The following is a 20,753-nucleotide window of genomic DNA, read 5'->3' as shown; positions in this document are numbered from 1 at the left end:
AAGCGTGCGATTTGGCATGCCTGGAGCTGTTAAGTGGATGCAGGCAAAAAACTGCTGAATTTGTGGGGAAAGGATATGAAGGGTGCTAATTGCCATCTGCCAATGCCTCAGAAAAAAGGCTTTGCGATAGACTTTCAGCATGGGAAAATGTAATAGCAGCAACAAAGTGTTTACAGGAGAACACAGCTAACAAAGCAAGAAGCTCTCAGACTTAAGAGACACCTGGCAGCAGAGGAAGATGCTTCCGTGTTATAAATCAAACATTAATGGTTCTGCTCCGGTGTGCATCTGTTACTTTTTATTCTTGAGGCCCCATAGTTATATGGTCCTCTCTCTGAAATAATAATTGGTGAAATAACAACAAGAGGGTTGTTTTCTACGTCTTGTGCCAGCATTTCTTCTGGCAATTGCATTTTTAGTGGATGGTTGGATCTGAACAGTGACAAACAGCAAGATGTTCTGTGCCCATCTAGACCTCAGCTCTGACAGCCTTGCCACAAACTGGATAGCTTGTACACAAACCACTGCTTTTCCTCAGTGAAATAAGAATTTTTTGATCTGTCTGAAGTACACTCCTGATAGCAGTGATTGGTCTTCAAAATAACTGGTAGGGATATTACCCTTTCCATGCAGGAACTGCTGGGTTCCTCAATTTCCCAGTTAAAAATGTACGTTGCAGGGTGTAGGAAAGGAAAGAGTAGATCATCTGAGGGCATTTGCCAGACATTCTCCTTAAAAGATTAAAGAGTGTCTTGGCTTATTACATGACAAAATTACCTCAGAAATACAAGACTGGCAACTTTTGTCCTTGATGCACAGAAATGTTTGTGTATAGTTTTTTAATTTATTACAAATAATGGGGAGCTTTAGCCTCAAAAATACAAGTAGTACAAATTCCCAGGTAGAAACATGCTTAAGCTCTAAGTAGCACACACACATGATTTTCAGACTGTCAGATTGACATGTTTGTTGAGTGTGCTCCTTTTTTGACTGACATGTTCAACAGATGTTTGCCAGAACAGTCAATTGGCAGATGGGCAACTTTTACCCAGGTGTCACTTTCAGGAAGAAACTCAGAGAACCTTAATATTTCTGGAACTGGTCACTTGAAAAAGTCATATCCTCATTACATTAAAGCATTGCATAATCATAGCTACATGCACTCAGGCACCTAAGGTCCTCATGAACTCCAGTGCCAGCCACCAAGAAAGCCAGCAGCTTCCTGCTCTTCACATAGGCCATCCCAAATCCAGCTGAAGCCTCACAGCAGCTGGCCCAGCCTCCACCCCTGGCACAAGTGAAAAGACCCCAGACTAGACCAGGATCTGGCACACCACGGGAGGGAAACATGAACACATGCTTGGCCAACAATAGCGGTTGTTGATGGGGAGGAAGTTTCTGGAGGTCCAGCTGTGCGCTTAGCTGATGACAAATTTGTGACAGGGTGGAGAAGAGTGTGCCATGGCAGCAGTTCTCACAGCCTGCTTTCTGCCTCCATCTCCAGAGGTAGACAAGTCATCTGAGGACTTGCCCAAAGGAGATGGAGGACACAAAGACCTGTCCTTTTTTCCTGGACACAGCTTGGAAGGTTTTTTCCTCCATCAAGCTGAAAGACGGGTTGATTATATGGAGATTATCAGGTAAAGCCAAATTTGTTGTTTTTATCAGATAGCTGTCCCAGGTTTTTCTTGACCGAAGGAGTGAGATTCATGGGGCAAGAAAGGTGACAAAGTCAGGCTGTTGGGACATTCAAGAACCATGGGGTGAGCATGGCATAGAGGCCATGATGGATCAGATTAGATAAAACAGACTGGATCACAGACTATTGGATCTGAGGCAAGTCTGGGAAAACAGCCCAGAAAAAACCCCAAGTTCTAGTATAGCTGTGCTCTATCTAAACAGAAAATATTCCACGGAAGAGGAAATTGCCTAGCAATTGTATTGAATGCATAAAGAATGGGCAGATCACAGCTGAGCCTTCAGAAAATGGTTTAGACATTTTCTGAGCTGAAGACAGACAAATGTAGAAAAACTTGAAGTCAAACATCCAAATAATTCTCCCTTTCTCATCAGCAAGCCTTTAATGATGCAAATGGAATAGATGCAAATACTATGACTGCTACATGAAACTCATATTTAAAATACTTTAAATTCCAGTTTCCCTAGGAGGATTTAACCAACTTCCACTATTTAGCTCCCAGACCTTGAATTTGGGAAATATTTTGGACAGGTTCAAACTTTGTAATTTAAGTCCACTTCTCGCTATAAGGAAAATTCTGTTTTTAAATGTTTCCACCACTGCAAGATAGAAAAGCTGAATAATTGAATCAAGATAAAAAATACTATATTCCTCCATAACAGCATAAGCCAATTGAATCAACCATTTTACTTTTGGTATTAAGTTAAGGAAATTAAGTTTATTTTAGGTCAAGAGGGAAACAAAGACGTTAATATTTCAGTGAGGTATAGCTGGCATTTTATTTGACTTTACCGTTGCTTTTCTCCTGTCTTTTTGAGAGGTGAAGGAGTTTTAGGGATGAAGAAAATCAAGCCTCACTTCTTGTGAAAGAAGTGCCATAGAGTACCATCCAGTATCTTCTGAAGGAGCGAAATAACCTCTATCTGTCTACAGCATATCTCCCCTGAAGACATACTGACCTGAAGATGAACATGAAGGGGGTGCAAAGCAGCTCCTGCCTACTCCATCATTTGAGGAACTCGTGGTCTTGACATCCCTCCAGCTCAGTGAGGCTGGCAGGAAAGACTGGTGGGAGGACAGGAACAGCTGCCTCTTTCATACGAAAATAGACCTTGCACTTGAAGAAAACAGCTTCTAGGAGATGCTGCAGCAGTCCTGTGTATTTCCTCAATTGAAGATCTTACATTGTTTTTTGAGGTTCTGATACTGGAGTTTTCCTAAAGCTGATTCAAACATTGAAGCCTCAGCTCTGGATAAGGTTGTATTTTTACACCTGGCTTCACAAACAGGTGTGATCTTTTTCTTATTGGTCTCAGGGCACTTCATCAATGCCTTGTCACCTGCAGATTAAACCAATGCAATGCATCGTAAAAGGCTGTTAAATTCAGTCATCCTTCAGAAACATCTTTTAGCCCCTTATACTGACATCAGTCCTTGTTTCACAGAGAGCGTATAGTCATGACCTGCAGCCAGGTTTCTGATGATTCCTAGAGTAAAATAGCATCCAGTACACTGGCATATAAACTCCTAAATAATTTGGGACGTGGCTGCCAAAGAGCTTGCCTTCTCTAAGCTTCATTTGTTGCTATAGCAGCTGTCACCTCTGCTGGTACATATAAACAAGCTGGGGACCTGTGTGACATCAACTGACCCCATGGGGCTTCTAAACACCTTGTGGAAGCTCTTTGATACCGGGATGTACTTTGTCATGTGTGTGAAGAGTGGGATTACTTCAAAAATATTGGTAGTGCTGGGAGTGTTACTGCCTCCCAGAGCAGTATTTTCACAGCATGGGTGTGCACTGCATACACGGCAGTGTGGCATCAAAACTTCTCAGAACAAACTTTTAAGATGCAAGGTCCCCCAGGACACCACTGATGGGTATGTGGGGTAGAGGGAGCCAGCCCTGCACAGCCTGGCCCATACAACTCCAACACATACCAGGAATAGTCCTAGAGCCCTAAACTACATCTGGGCAGTAGAGGGTTATACCGCATGAGCTTGGTCTCCAGTTGTTTCAGTGATGCGGGTTCTGGGGATGTTTACACTTGCAGACCTCTTTGTTGAAGGTGGCTTAATCTCATCACTTTTTAAAAAGATGCTTGCAACCCTAGAGCAAAACAGAGTCCTTGATCCATCACAGAATGTTCACTTTTACAGGTGACCAGGACTGAACCCAGGGTCTGAGATGTGACCTCACCGGGGTGGGGTACAGGAGGACGATCACCGCTCTGGTCCTGCTGGCCACGCTATTGCTGACACAGGCCAGGATGCCACTGGCCTTTTGGCCATCTAGCCATATGCTGGACCACGTTCAGCTGCTGTCAGCCAGCAACCCCAGGTCCTTTTCTGCTGGGAAAACAAGGGTTTGCTTTGATTGAGACTCACCTGTATTCCTGTCCTTCTGTTAGGCTTTGCCAGACAGGCAAGACAGCAAAAGATAACAACAAATCTTAACGTGAAAAGCTTGCAGATAAGATAAAGATTTAGGGAAAGCAATGCACAAATGAAGATGACGAGTCACCCACATGAGTCACCCTGCAAAACAGCATTTAGATATGACAAAAATGCAGTCACATACTTCAGGTATAGAGAATAAAGGCCACATCCCATTTGAATGCTTATATATGGGTAACTTTGCTGGTAAATCAAGATGGGTTCACAGAAAAGCATTAGAAAATAAATCTACTTGAAACATACATGTGCCTCAAACAATTCTTAAAATAGGTGGAGGGGGTGAGAACATTCAGTAGCCAAAGAGAAATTTTGCAAGAGAGGCCACAGGCCAGAATAAAGTCTCAAAGGTGTGTCTAGACACAGCAGCACTAAAACTAAGATTCAGGCTTCAGAGGCAAAATATTATATCCACATATAAATCTATCTTATACATAAGATGGACCATTTTGCAAGTTAAAAGTACTAATCAAGGCAAGGCTTATGGTCATCTTAGATTATCACACAAACTCCCATCTGGCTTTATAACCTGGGGATGGCAACAGTGGGCAACTGTTGAAGAGCAAATCAGCTGTAGCTGGTTGTGTTATTTTACTGCAGGCACTCTGAGTCACACTTCTGACCATATCCACACCCAGGGTGCCAGTTACTGCTTTGAAGAGATGCAAAGGAGTATTGATCCATGCTGGGAAGGTGTTAGGGGGAAAAACTGCATCTTCTGTTGCTGTGGTGTGACAAAGTGCCACACAAGACACTGGCCCTGAGTCAGGTGCATGTGTTCTGCAAGAGATGAGCTTAGCTTAGAACCTAAAAAGATGGGTGGGTCGAGAACAGGAGGACAGATGGACATCCTCTCATTGCAGATGGAACAATGAACTACAGGGCAAGGCCAAAGTGTGTGGTGGATGGAGTACACCAGCACAGATTTCTCTCCCGTTCCAGGCTCATGCTTACTCTCATCACCTAATGCAGGCTGATGGACAACCTGCTCTCATGCCCAGCAAGCAAATGCCTCCCATGAGCAGAGGTTTGTTCTCCCTCTCCTCTGTAATGCTTGCTCACAATGCCCCTGGGAGAAAATCACTGCCCTCACACAGGAGACTGCAAAGCACAGATGGGCACTGCTCTGCCACTGCACCTCAGTGCTCTAAGAACATTTTCCACTGTGCTCTGGAGGCTGATCTTATTTATTCTTCCTGACTTTGAATCACACAAACACACTTTATCTCCTCCCTCCCACAGTGCATGCTTCATTCAAACTCCTTAAAGACGGTTGTTAACGCAAGTGGCATTTTTAGATCTGCACTGTATGGGTGGAGTGTACTCCTCCAGCACATGAGCTGCTTATCAATCACTTAATTGGGATGTCTTGGTCTTCACCCAGATGGTCCCTTTCAGCAGATAGCATTGTGTTTTAAAACTTCGGATAATTATAGCCCTGTAAATGGAGAGTGCAAGATTTGTTGGCTGCAGCCAGCTCATCTTTCTTCTGTAACAGCCTCATTGTCTAGTCATTGCCATATTCACAGTGGGATGAGATCCTTGCAAATGGAGACACCCATTTAAAGACTCCTCAGCTGGGTAAACAGTAGCAGGAGCCTAGCTGATAGTAACTCCAGGAAGAATTAAAATCTATTAGTAAGTTTGGCTCTGCTGTTTTTCTTTCCCTCCTTCCCTCGGCACACAAAGTGGAAGGGAATGAATCTATGCTGCTCTGTAAGCTGATTTAAAACATTTAAAACCTGATCATGCTGACCAACAATACCCTGTCAGCACTTTGTTTTTTACTCTTTTTAAACAAAACCAATTAACAAGGGTCCTGAGGGAAATGGGCCCATCATTTCTCTGCGGTGAAAACGCAGCTTCAAGCAGGACTCAGGCATTTTTGCCAGCACATTGCCTTCTGCTCTCCAATCAGCCGGCGACTTAGCTCCACTCAGGCCCTCCGGGCTGGCTCCCTCCTGGCTTCCCTCATCCAGGGGGGCTGCAGCAGCTCTGCTGTGCCTGGGCAATGCCACTTTCCTCCCCTGTCCCCTGGGCACCAGCAGCGACTCCGCGGAGCCACTGCTGGCTGGTGTCAGCTCACATCCTCTGCATCACATCACAGCACAGAGGGGCTGCCCCGCTCTGAAGTTTAAAAATTACCTTTGTCAAACGGGAAGATTAATCTCTAAACAAATGGACGGGAGGCAACAGTAGAGTGCTGACATGGCATATGTCTTTCAAAGACAGAGTTAATGCACGCAAGTGAAAACAACCGCTATTCAGAGTCTGAGGAGTACGCCAGCAAGGGAGGTCTGGCACCCTGGGCTACCCTGGACACAGAGTGCCTTTGTTTAAGGACACCTCAGTTAAAGAAAAAACTCAAGTAAAACGTAACAGTCTAGAAAATAAAACATCTTGCTCATTTAATTAAAAAAAATCTGAATTCTTATAGAGGTTTGATAGGCCAGGGGAAAAAAATTGGGTGTGCTGGTTTTTTTTATTGCTTTGCAAGCCAGATTTTCTGATTTCCCATAAGACTCCATGCATGGCTGGAGAACAGGCTGTACCACAGGAGTAAGAGGGAAAGCAATTTTTCATCAGCCTCCATCTTTGTTTAGAATTTAATTTGTTTAGGAAAACACCTATCCATAAAAAATCCACATAACAGAATTAGCACTTCATTTGTTTATGAGACAAAAAACCCCAAAGGTCACTTCTGAAACCTTAATGCAAAACCACAGGGCATGAGAATCAACACAGATATTTTTAAAGTTTAAATAAAATGTTTGTTTTGTTTTGGAGCATATGCAAAACTACAGGCCCTGCTTGCCACTTATGCAGAAGGTTTAAAAAACACATTTCTTCCATTCAAGACGCTGCTAGAAAAGGTTACTTAATTTAGGCGCTGACTTTTTCAAGAACACGTAGACAAAGCTATGAGTTAACCACAGGTTTAAGTGGAATGAAATATACTCAGAAATGATGTATTAGGGCTGGGCATGAGAACGTTAACAGCACTTTCTATTCAAATTTCTTTCAGCAAAACCTCCTCAAAAAAGCTGCGTGCACAAATTAACAATAGGTGGCTTTTGAGGCAAGAGTTTGGAAGGTCACCAGAAAGGTACTGACTTCACAAAGACTCAAGTATATGAGTAACTCCTCTGAGTCAGTGTCTTGTCACACAATGCACTGTGCTAAATTTGAGCAAGAACTGGGTTACAGGCTTCAGATTTTTAAAGAGTTTCAGCATGGTCCATCTCTACTCCCACTGTCACAAGTGACCACGCTGACTGCACCTTCTTGGCAGGTTCATGTGAAAATGCTGAGAGCAACACTTGAGGGATTGCTCAGATCCATGGGCTCCCGCATGGCATTTATCTAAGCAGCATCTTGATGCCTCCCACCAGTGCATTAAGCAACATGACTAACATCAATCACATATCTACTCCATCATCTTTTCCCTGAGGTAGAAGCACTCACTGCTTCGTTTTGGACTACATGCGCACGTGCACGCACTCGCACTCGTGCCTGGGTATGGCTAACCAACGCTGCTTGTGTGAGAGACTGAAATCCAAAAGTGGGGAGCAGACTGCAACATCAGTTGTGATTTTGCAACTATGTCAAGGACTTAGCTGGAGTTTTTGCATGGAGGAAGCCTGTGGGCCTGTTTATTACTGTTCTGACTTCAGTGGGGCCAGTTATCACACTTAAGTCTTTGTGAAATTGCGACCTTGCTTCTGAACTTCGTGGCTCATGCCACATTTCTGACACTGAAAATAACCACTGTGTTATCATTTGTGTAGTATTGTTTCATAATTATGGTATCTTTATTACATATGTTATTTATTTCCACCTGTAGAGGAAAAAGGAAAGTTAAGGTTTTCCCCCCACTATTGTTCCTGATTAAACTACTTGTTTACATAACATTGGAAAACTGTAACAAAATCAACTAGGAAAAACAAGCTGCTCCAAATGAAAATACAGCTTTTTCCTTAATCTCAGGATTACATTTAATTTACTCGAATTTAAACAGACATGCTTTACTAGGAGCAACAGTGAAATTTGTTCATGACACATGCTAAACAAAAGGAGCTCCCTGTAGGATAAAGAAAAAGTGTTTATCAAAAAACAAAGGGTTTTTTATTACTGTTCAGTCAGTTCAAACAGCAATAAGTTTAAACAAACATAGCATTGACATCGCTTGCTACTCATAAAATGTTGATGTTTGCCCTGATAGCCAATTAACAGAATAAAATCCCTGTGTTTGCTTGATCACTCAGTGCATTATCAAACATCTTTTTTTTCTCAGTGATAAGGTTGTTCCCAAACTAATGGAGTTATTTTATTACATTTTGAATACAATAATGTCAGACTAATAATGTCAGTAATTGAGAGTGGCAGCTGAGGATATTGGATACTTGCATGCAGTTAAATAACTTTCTAATGGATCAAAATTTTATCAACAGTGGCATATATTTCATTTAATCCTATCCTGATTGTTCTGTATTTCACTTTAAATATGCAAAACAAGCTTTTGGTTACTATTGTTTTAAAGTACTTCTGCACACTGCAAATTCATGACCATTCACTAAAACACGCAGCTCATTTCTCACCCATAATTTGTCTTAGCATTTATTCCTTCTAAACAGATACAGCTCTCACGTATTGTATCTGTAAGCAAACAGAAAAAATTCCAAGATACCACCACGGGAAACAACCTGGAATAAAAAGAAAACCAGGAGAATTTAGCAAACCCTTGCTATTCTCCAGCACTAATGAGGCAGAATCTCCTCCAAATTAATAAGTAACGGTTGACTGTCTGGAGAAGAAGAAGGAAGAGAAAGGTGTGGGCAGAGGCTGCTTCTCTTAAGCAGGCTGAGACCAACAAATATTTTGCAGAAGTGTGCCAGAAGTGACAGCTTTCTCCTTGACACCTTTGCATTTGCAGGAAGGTGCTGTTCTGAAGTTCCAGCTCTGATCATACCCTACACACTCAATCAGGCACATACCCCTCACCTTCATTTTGACTTTCAGTTTTAAGATTTAAAAGTGCTTTAGGGACTTAAGGGCTTTTTAAAGCCTTTTGCAATGATGAGACCTGTTAGATACAGTCAGGCTGACCACTGACTCGGGTAGATCACAGCTGGGAATTCAGACTGCATGGGGCTATTGCTCTCCCGTGTGGTGCATGCAAAGCTCACCAGAACTTCCCTGCTCTGCTCCCCCCTCACACCCCTGACCTCAGCTGCCCTTCCCTGACTCACCCTCGAAGGAGGCCCTTGTAAACAGAGATAAGCAAACTTCAAAAAGTCCAGATTCTGTTTGGGTAAGTGCCTGAAAGTTCAGAAACTGGCTTGGAAACACAGTGAGAATTGGCTGTCTTGGGAGGCAGCCAAACATTCTCCAGCGAGGCTGGGCTATAAACACTTCAAGAATAGCCTCTCTCATCGTATTTTGGTGGTATTTGTTTCTCATCCTGTCTGGCTGGGAAAGTAAAGTATCACAAAAACAAAAGGGCTCAGGAATAAATCTACAGGCCTGCTTCTCTCTGGTCTTGTGCCCGAGACCTGGGCAATGAGAGCAGTACTTTCTGCCAGCTTTGACCGCGTTGCGCACACCACGCAAGGGCAGGCAACAGCGACATGGTGAGGGTCCCTGTTCTGGAATAGTGAGTACATGCTACAGCTATGCCAACCAAAGGCTGGCTGTCCACACAGGACAGGCCTCATTCTCCTTTACCGCATGCCTGATACCAAAGCAACAGAAAGCTGAGATTGCACAAAATAACGATGAAGGGGACGATTTTTTCCCGGTCAAGTTTCCTATGTCAGCTCACTGGGGTGGTCAGACATGCATCAGGGCAGGGGCAGGACTTTGTGAGACTGGGGACAGGAGAAGGAGGGGGACCTATCCAGCTCAGCAGCATCCAGTGATATATGTGAAACCGCAGCCAGAGACCTTGAATGTTGAGTTAAAGCATCTTTGCATTGTATGGAAACAAACACTTCTCTGCTTTTAGGAACTGAGATGAGTCGCCATATTCATTCAGCCTACAGTCAAAATGAGCTCTCGTTTCTGAAGTTCACTCTCAGCTCCGTCTAGGGCATCATCAGCTCAGAGCTCTTATTCTGGCGTGGGCAGCGGTCCAGATGAGTGTAACCGCATCACTCCACCTTGGGGCAAGTCACACCATGTCCCCTGCCCACAGCACACATCTACCACGAGTGGTGGCGCACCAGGGAGGATGCAGCTGTCAGAGGAGGCCAAGGCAGGACTGCAGAGTGAACAGAGCAGAGAAAACGGCAGCCCTGGACAGCAAAGCAAACGCTTGCATGAAGAGGAGAGTGTGTGAAACCCGCCTGGTGTGTCTCATGCTTGGTTGGCACCAGAGGTTGAGCAAGACGCCTGCGAATCACATGCCTGCCATCGGTGCGTGGTTTCTCAGCAGTCTGGGGGATCTGCAACCACCTAGAATGGTGCAAGCGTGTGTGGGGAGGATGTCACTCTTGCACTGCTTCACCCCAAAATGGGGCGCACCCTCCCCTTTTCTCTTGCTCCAGACCTAAGTCTCATTTGACACTCTCATCTAAGCCAGTCTGACTCAGAAATCTGGAAGAAAAAAACAAGTCAAAAATAGCCCCAGAAACAAGCAGTTTACTGACAGCTTGTACCTTTGGCTCTCCTCCTGCAGTTAGGGCACACATATGTGCTCTGACAACACCTCTGGATGGTCCTCTCTCCCCTCTGGAGTGGAGAGGGCCATGTCACTCCAGGGCAGACAGGTCCCAGAGACAGTGGGACTGTAGCCTTCCTGGGATGCTTTTCCCAAGCTGTGTCCAAGATGGTGACAGGAAAATGAGGGACATGGACAGCAGTGCTGCCCTGCATCCATCACCGGGACACGGAAGTGAAGCATTGCTGCTGGCAGTTCTCATCCTCTGCTCTTGACATGAACATCACCTCCTGGGTGACAAGCAAGGTGGTTTTGGGCTTCTGGACCCTGTATTCTCTGCCAGGAAGCCAACTGGAGGGTCAGGCACATGGGGTGCCAGAACCCCAGTGATGGCACCCACTCATCACCTCTGCTGGGACACTTGACCCTTCAAAACAAGATCCTAATCTCGCCTGCCTCTTCTGAAGAGAGTGCTTAAACTCACGGATGAGAGGAGCTTGTGGTGAGGTTATTTATAGCTGCAGCAGCTTCTGTGACAGCAAATAGTAACAGTGCAACGTGAAACCGAGCCAAGCAAAAGTATTTTTCATTGAAAAATAGATGACAGCTTGTTTATACTATCGTAGAGGAAAGGATTATGAAAACAAGCAGCGGTAGCAGCAGGTTTTCAAAGAGCAATGTCTTGACTTGGGTTGTTGGCCTTCATTTGGGCAGTACTCCATGGCAGCAGCATTCCAGACTTTTGTCCCTGCCGAGCAGTGAGCCCCATGGCATGCGTGGTATGGAGGGTGGGGTCTTTCAGTGTGGCCATGCCACGCCAAAGAGCACTTTCAGGAGGTTGCAGTGTGCACAGAAGGTCTCAGCCTTGTCTCTCACACAACATAAGCACACCAGTCTCAGCCCTTTCGTGCAGCACATAAAGTTCTCTGCGCAAAGGAACGTCCCTGATTCAGGACAAAGGTGTTTCCCGTCTGCATTTGCATGCAGAAGGCTGCTGATCTCAGCCAGCCACCTCTGCACCTCGAGGTAAAATCTACAGAGATGGCAAAAACACACCTGCCTTTATCAGCTCGTCTCTTAAACAAGGCTATTTACTCTCTTCTGCCTCTGCAGCATAGGGATGCTTCAAGATCTGCGGTTATCAACATTACACAGGGAAGCAGCAAGGGTTACCTCATTACTTTTCCATTCCTTGATTTAGCAACTGTCTCGACTTGAATTCATAGTCCTGGAAGTTGGCTTATCAGGCCATCTGATGAGGAATACTACAGTAAGATGTTGCCATCCCGGCACTACTCCCCCTTCGTTCCCTCCCGCACGCGATGCCATGTGAGAGGAAGCGGGCTTGCTCGCACTCCTTCGGCTGAGTCAGCCTTGGAGAGCACCCCATGCCTGCGCCCACCCGGCATCACTCACCCACCCGCCACCACCCCATGGAGGTGAGCGGCTTCTGCACCTACAGAAAGGAGACTGAGGCTGAGCACTTCTCCATAGGAGGAAAATCTGCACAGATTTAACAAATCTCCTGTGATATCCCACTGATGCTGAGGGAGGGATCTATTTTTTGTTACCTTGTAGGCTTCTGTGCTCAGTACACTGCTGTCAGAGCCCCCCCGCCCCCCCCAAGCAGCAGAACGACCCAGCCAGCTTTATGCAATGTGGGAGGAACCGGTGGCCAACTAAGAGGTTACTTATTTAACCCATGTTCCCACCCAATAGGAATGTAGAGCTGGGGCTGACCCCCTCCCAAGCCTTGGAGGGGAAGATCCCACTGAGTCACTGCTGACACCAGGGAGAGGCAAGGCTGGGGCCAGGGTCGGCCTGCAGAAGGGAAGTATACCTGAATCCCTAGCAAGGAGGCGGTTCCTCTGATTTGGTAGCCTGTGTGTGAAGCAATGGCACTTTTCCAGCAGCTGTTAAGGGAGTTTACTGAAAGGTGATACAAACTGATGAGGAAGCTTTTTTTTTTTTTTTTCTTCTCACTGTGGCAGTCATCCTTGTTCCATGAGACACCTTTGAAAATATATTTAGTGTCATACTGCTCTGTAAAGTGAGAAAGCATTTATTATCTCCACTTAACAGTCAGGAGTTGGCAGAAGCAAAAGATCAGGTTGTGCCTATATATAGATACATTTTTAAGTGACTATATTTTGGACACCTCCATTTATGAGGGCCTGGCTTCAGCCAGCTGTCATGTTATAGTTCTTTCCAAAAGGGAAAGGGAAAGGGAAAGGGAAAGGGAAAGGGAAAGGGAAAGGGAAAGGGAAAGGGAAAGGGAAAGGGAAAGGGAAAGGGAAAGGATCACACCTGAGGTAGACAGTTCTGACACATCTTTCTGTGCTCCTTCTTGGTCACTTGCCACCTGCTTCACAGGGATGCTGGATGAGACTAAAAACTCTCCATCATCCCCATGTCCCTTGGAGCTGTTATGAGTGGAAGGATTGACCCAGGAGGATTTAATCTCAGCTGGTGTAAGGAAGGTCATCACGGCTGTGGATCTCACCAGGCACCACAGCAAATGCTGAAGTCAGTGATGAAGATACAACAGTGTATCTTCAGATACAGATACAGATGCTGTGAGACAGGCATTCCCAAGCTGCAGCTTACAGCCTGATGGAGGTCTCCATCAGGGATCCTGCTAGACACTGTAGAGGTCCTGAAGGATTGCACAAGTCAGAATCTCCCCCCTTGCTCCAACATCCAAATTCTCACGAGGGTGGCTGGGAATGCTGTACTCCTAATCCCTTGTGTTCTCACAGCAAGTAACATCTGTGAAAGCCAGAGGGGAGCTGTGTGTTAAAGATTAAGGGTTCTCCTAAGCCAGTGAGCCTCTCAGACCAGCAGGATTTATGGCATGCTCAGTCACATCCCTGCCAGGCCTTTTGACTCCCGGTTCAAATAACCAGACCCCTACAAACAGCCAGATCGTCTCGATTTTCATCTAAAATCCAAGGTAAGGCTTGAACCTCCAGTTTAGACCCTCTGGGTCTTATTCTGAATGCTCTGCCACCGCACTTCATTTATGGGAGAAGTAGGAAGGTGATGCATGCTCCCTGGAACAAAAAGGGTAAAGGACTGTGAGTCATTCAAAGCTAGTGCAGTGCACAATATAAAAGAAGTTTGAAAACCTCCTGACCCCCAACATTTATTATCCATTAGGGTTTCTCATTCATTCCCACTGGGAAAGCTCCTCTGACATAAAACACTGCTATATTTTGAGTAGACACAAATAAAACAACAGCTTACCCTGGCCTGAAATTGCTCCTTTTCTTTTTTTTCTCCCTGCAATCTCACAAGCCTTTATTTCTGAAGACAGATTTGCCCTCAAAGCAATTGTACTTTCAGTGTTGTCCCTAAAGTAGGCTTCTTTCACTCAATGTGACAAAATTCCTAAAGCAAATGTGCCAATCTTGATCCAGTTCATTATATTATCATTTACATAGACGAATTTCCATGGAAGTGCCTTTTTTGGTGTTATGCTCATCTAAGGTAACTAACTCTAGGCTGTATTTTCATTCCATTAACTGTCATCACGTTCCACTTAGCCTTATACTCCATTAAAAATTCTTCTTGAATCTATTTGAACAATTAGTTGTTAATTAAAAAAGGATTTACAATATTCTGTTCCTGGAGACTCTTCACTTCTCCATTCCTCTGGCACCCTCTTGTTATGCTTTGAAGACCAACCCTTAGTTGCTGTGAACTATTTTTGTGGATTTTTAACTTCATGTGATGACAAGACCAAGTGAGATGTTGGTTTGAATTATCACCTCACACCTTTATGAAGCTCACAGGGTCAGGAAATTCTGTGAGCTGAGTTCTGTTTGCAGTTCTGCCAGAAAAAAATGCAGCTCAAGTTTCGTTATATGTGTTCACAGCCTGATAAGTCATTGTGGGCCAGGGATAATATAAAATAAAACCACAAAGTGATAAACAGTGGAATAATACAAGTAACTCTCAACCAGAAGAAATACAATATATCAAGAGTAAGACCAGCCTAATGAAAGATCCCCAATAATGGACATGACCTGCGAGCTGGACTATAAGCTCCACACATCTGTGCTCTTCAGACGTGTAGGAGCGGCCTAGGATCAGCTCCAGTTTCTTGACTCCCAGGTTAACCCGCATCATCTGCACAGACAAACCACAGTGGGAAATGAGCCAGGCAACCCTGGAGTGATCCTTCTGGCTGACATATGAGCTGGAGGAGTAGCCATTGAGTAGAGCTGAGTGACAATCGTTTTGTTGCTCCTGTTGGACTTGCTGTCATATTTAATATTTCTCCCACCTCATAAAGGAATGGAAAAAAACCCTAAATCAACAAGCAAAAATTTGAGGATGGGAAAAAGGGAAAGAGATAAGTCAGATCTGCTGAATCAAAATGCTTGGGAGATTTCCAAGTGTTTCCCCTAAAGTATTACAAATGGACAAATTTGTTTTACTGTAAATTAATTTGGAATGTGAAATGGGAAGGCATTTCCAAATTGGAGAAGTAATTTTCAAGTTAGACTTTAAATGAGGCATGTGGTGGTTAAAACAAAAATCTACAACATTTTCTTCATCCTGTGTTTTCCCTATGATAAGGAGAATTCAGTTCTTGCGATGAGGGGGAATTCAGCTGTGTGTTTGGCCTTTTCCTGTACCCAGACAATTTTCCAAAGAGTTTACAATGTCAAACACCTTTCAAGAGGTCTTGAACCCATTGCAGTCTGCTGTCCCTTCACTTGCAGCATCCTGCCCTTTCCTCTCTGGCAACATGGGCCAGATGGGAATTTCCATGGGCCATCTATGGTGCTCTAAAGATCAGCCCCTGTGGCTGGCATTGCAGGATGCTGTCAAACCCATGAAGAATGGACCCTACACAGCTGCCCCTCCCACCTGAGAAGGAGCTGCATTTGCAAAGATTGTTGCAGGGAGCAGCTTGTGGAGGAGAGGAGAGGAGAGGAGAGGAGAGGAGAGGAGAGGAGAGGAGAGGAGAGGAGAGGAGAGGAGAGGAGAGGAGAGGAGAGGAGAGGAGAGGAGAGGAGAGGAGAGGAGAGGAGAGGAGAGGAGAGGAGAGGAGAGGAGAGGAGAGGAGAGGAGAGGAGAGAGAGGAGAGGAGAGGAGAGGAGAGGAGAGGAGAGGAGAGGAGAGGAGAGAAGTGCCTTTTGCTTGAAAGAGGCTGGACTGTCCTGAGCCCAGGGTAGGTCTTTGTGCCTGCAGATGACTGATGAAATCTTTGAAACAGAGAAGACATCCAGATGTGAGGTCAGTATCCAACCATTTGCACGTGTGTAGGAGACAAGAAAAGCTGTGGATCCCTTACTCCTAACACAAGATTGCACTATTCCTGTGGTGAGAATATAGAGAGACCCAACCCTGTGGGGGACACTGACTGTGAAAGTAACCTGAAAAGCACAACATCAGCAGCCCTTCCTCCCTAGACCCCTCACTGGATGTGCCACAGTTGTTGTTGCAGTGGACCATGGGGCTGCACTGCAGCGAGCACCAAGCATGGCCGGCCATTTCCATCCCACAGCACCTCGCCAGGCATGACACCAGATGCAACAGCACCCTTGCATGCGTCACAAGATGTTGAGAGGAATTTGTGCAGCCCCAGTCTGTTTTCAGCTGTTACAATCCAGAGCAAAACGTGCACAGCAGCATTAACATCAAGTTAAAATAGATCAAAATCAGCATAATTTTCATCCTGCCTGGATCATGGTAGCAGGAACAAAGAAACAAGTACTAATCCCAGAGCTGTGAACACTTTGTTGTTAGTACCACTGGTGATTTATAAAGAAACACGCAAGATGTTTCTTTTGCTGGGAAGACTCAATGCAGAAGCAGGAGATAAAACACATCAGTGTTTATCCAGCACTGCAGGAAGGGGTTGAGGGGGGAAGAAGATATTTTTGCATTGTGGTCGTGCGAAAGGCAACCTTCACACGGATTTTCAGGCAGACTCATAAATCAGTCCATGTTCCCTCTAGAAGTTCATGGTCTTTTGCAAACCTCCCAGTGAACCAGAGCTGAGCTTAGAGACTGTAAAGAAACCTGAAGCCAAGCAAGTTTGAACTAAATTTAAATTTTGCTGTGAATATTTTCTTGGGTTGTTTAGGAGTTTAGGCAAGTACAACCATGTCTTTCAGGAGTTCAGGAAAAAAAAAAAAAGTTCTGAAAAATCAAATACACCACACAAAAATTAACTACAAAAGAATCTTTACAAAAATCCAAATTGTTCTCTGCTTTATGTTCATTGATTATTTGCAAAAATTTCAGTTAAGGTAAGGATTCAGCTTTCATTTCAACACCTGATTTTTATTTGCTCATGATTTTTCCACCCCAGGAAACCTAGTGTGTTGATCTTAGTTGTGGCATGGCCTACTTGCATTTGATCAAGAAGGCATAATGGTTTCAGACCCACGTTAATAAAGCAGTCAGAGGAAATTCATCTCTTTCCTAGTTGCGAGACAGAAATAAAATTACAAACTCACCTCATAAGAAGAATTTAAATATGTTAGATCTTGCAAAAATATTCCTATGCTTTCTGTGTTTGCCAGTGCCCACCTCATCCTTCTGGTCTTATAATTACAGTGGGAGCGCTTTGAAGTAGGAGCAGATTTAAGGGTTTAACTCCATGGTGCTTAAAACACAGGAACAGAGCCTGTGCCCACAGCGGTGCCCACATCTGAACTCCCAGGGTGGATGGCCATTAGGCTGACGTTCCAGCAGTATGAACTGGGCAGGTCTGTAATGCCAGCACAGATGTCCCCAGGTGCAGCCCCGCTGCACTGCTGGCCCCATTGCATAGGGGCAGGCTGCCGCCTGCCTCCCTGGTGCAGCTGCAGCGCCTTTGGGGGGTTTGGGGTAAACCTCAAGGCCACGAGTTAATGAGTGGCAGGGAGACACGTGTTTGCAGCTGTGGCATGCCCAGTGCTGTGGTCAGTGCTCTGGGATCACAGGTCCAGCTGCCTGCCTCTTCCCCGGCCTTGCAGCCGCAGCACTGAGGAAGCTTGTAGATAAAACACTGAAAGCAGCACCATAATGATAAACATAATGATAAACAGACCTTAGCACCAACATCCCAAACACACAGCCCCGGTCCCCCCACCCGCTGCCGAGGTGCACACCAGGCTCCAGCTCTGCAGGACGCTGAGCAGGGCATATCGGGACAGAGAGAAAGGGAAATGCGTGATGCAAACGCTGTGCTCCTTCACCTGCTGGGACTCGCTAGCCCAGGCTTTCCTCCCACCCATCCTCCCAGCAGCACATCCCTGCGGGCGCCAGAGGAGGATGGGGAGGGAGGCGGCCCCTGGCGCTGCTCTCCGGGCGTCTCTGCTGAGGCGGTGCTTTCGCCGGCTGAGTGCGATGATGGGTGGATGGATTTCCCCGCACCTCCCGCAGAAGTTGTTTTTGCAAAGGCTGCTTTTATTAGCCCAGCCTTTAAAAGCAGAAGTTATCAGGGCATAAATCATCCTGTGACTTGTCAAGAAGCCTGCGAGAGGAGATAAAGGCGGGACAGTTTGACAAACCGTTGGGACGGGCCGGAGGAGGGAGCGGGCAAGGAGGGAAGCGGGGAGCCCCAGGAGGGAGCCAGGGCGCCCACCCATTATGTCACTGGTCAGCCGAAAGGGTGCAAAAGAGATCGAGAAGCTGTTTCCGAACTTTCTGAGGCTGGCTCTGGCTGCACGTACCCACAACAGAGCTGGGTGTAATAAATATCGCGCTCACAGAGAGCATTACATCATGTACGGGGAAAAGCCAGCAGATGAACTCACACCATAAAACCTTCACTTGGTATCCAGCCAAGCTCAAGCAGACAACCCCGTTATTACGGAGTTGACAGAGCTCTGCACGTTGCTGTGGCTTCACCCTTCCTCTTCCTGACACCTCCTCCAGCACTGCCAACGCTTCCTCCGTCCCCCTCTGTGCTCCTGCAGTCCGTCCTGGGCACCCAGAGCCACCCACACAGTGCAAAACAGCTACAGCAGACCAAACATTTGGCACATTTTAAAAACAAGCTCCTCTGTTTCCATCACGCTTTCCTCACAGCAGCTCCAGTTTGTTTTTCTAGTTTTTCTAGTGAATTTGTCAGCCATTATTAATGGCTCTAAAAGACAGACCAAAATTTATGGGCAGAGAGGGTCTGATTCTCTTTTACATCAAGGCTTTCATATCTGTTGGGCAGCACTGAGTCATAAAGAGGGGTTAAATTTCATTTAGCACACAAAATCCCTTTTACATCAAAAGGAGGTTGAGGGTTAAGTCCATGTCCATGGAATTTCCCAATAGCTAATAGGGGTAATGCTGTGGAATACTGTAACAGGAAAAATGGGAGATCCCAGCACCCCCATCCCCTCTTTTCAGAGGCCTTGGTAAGGGGGAGAGGCACAGCAGCCGTCCCCGCTACCTGGCCCACCAGCCCAGGAAGGTTGCCGCCAGCCAGCCACAGGGCTGCAGGCACTGCAGCTTTCAGCCTGGTTCAGCCTCCACATCTTATGGTGCTGTGACATCCCTGGCTTTCTCCAGGGATCTTCTGAAAACAAATGAAATATTTGGCTCAGGATGAGCCAAACTCTCCTGCTGGGGCCTTTTGTGTCTAATGTCTTCATTCTGTCAAAATTATACTTGATCGGGTTTTGTTATTGTTGTTTTTAACTTTCACCTCTGCCTCAGCAATTCCATCTGGTAGGTTATATTCCTCTCTCTGATTGCTTTTTGGATAAAAACATGCTCACTGGGGCCTGCTTGGAATTAGTTTTTCTTTTTATTTCCACTAGCTGCTCAGCACAACCCCTTAGTTTCCCTGACTTAACACAGACAGGGTCAACCCACCTTTGTCTTCCTGGCACATGCATTGAAGTACTGATTCCCATGTGTTACAACAACCCCATTCCATTTCTAACAATCTCCAAGGGGGAGTCATTTACAGGGACTTGAACTGAAAAGCACAGGTTTCATATCATCTTCTTGCATGTGCACTAGTGCAGATATTAAATCAGCTATGATAGGAGGAAAAAAAAAAATACTGTCTTGGCTATGTCCCCAGGACATTCTTGGAAGACTGATGATGTACATCTGCCTTAGTAGTCTGGGTTTGAAATAATTAAAGACCACTATTCTTTCCCTTCCATTCATTTCACTGAGTATCTGGAAAGAGTTTTGGTGGGGTTTTTTTGTTTTTTGTTTTTTGTTTTTTGTTTTTTTTAAGAATTTTATGCCTGCCTTGTAAGAACACCATCCCCAATAACCTCATTTCTACCTACCATAATTATAGCAGCTTGGCCACTAAGGTATAACGAGAGGCTGTGTATAACACTACTGTCTACTGCACCACGGCTATTTACGCTCACTGGCGCAGTTACGTTACACCAGGGTGGAACAAAAGTTTTCCCATCTTGACTGCAGAGAAAGCTCCTCTTTAAGGTTACATCACTGGCTTGCTCTTCATGTGGTTGCAACATTCGTAGGTCTGGAGCCTTTCCAGAGGGTGTACAGGCAGAGCAGCAATGCAAACTCTCCTTCAGTCATAATGATGAAGACAAACTGGCTTGAAGAAAGGAGGACTTGGGCAACAAACCAGTTAAACAACCAGTCAGCCAGTGGATGGGTTAACTACACATGATAAACCTAGTAGCTTCCTAGAGCTTTTAAGAAGGCAGAGGAAAACAAAAACAAAAACAAAAAAACAAAGCAGGAGATGTTTTAAAGATGTTTTCAGCTAGTTAGCTGGTGTGTAACAACCATGTGTAACCATATCAGACACCAGGGAGCCAAAACTCTCCCCCATATGGGACAGGGAGCAACAGCTAGTGAGACCTGTGCAGCTCTGCATCTCCCTGTGTGATCTCCCTGAATGCACTGGCAAAGTTACTGGGCCATAGGCATGGACCCCAGTAGAGGTTAAAAGGTATTCTTGTGAAGATCTTAAAAGATCCCTTTTCTGGTGGGAAACCAGTG

The sequence above is a fragment of the Hirundo rustica genome, chromosome 1 (assembly GCF_015227805.2).
Source record: "Hirundo rustica isolate bHirRus1 chromosome 1, bHirRus1.pri.v3, whole genome shotgun sequence".
NCBI classification, from domain to species: domain Eukaryota; kingdom Metazoa; phylum Chordata; class Aves; order Passeriformes; family Hirundinidae; genus Hirundo; species Hirundo rustica.
This window is presented reverse-complemented; position numbering follows the sequence as displayed.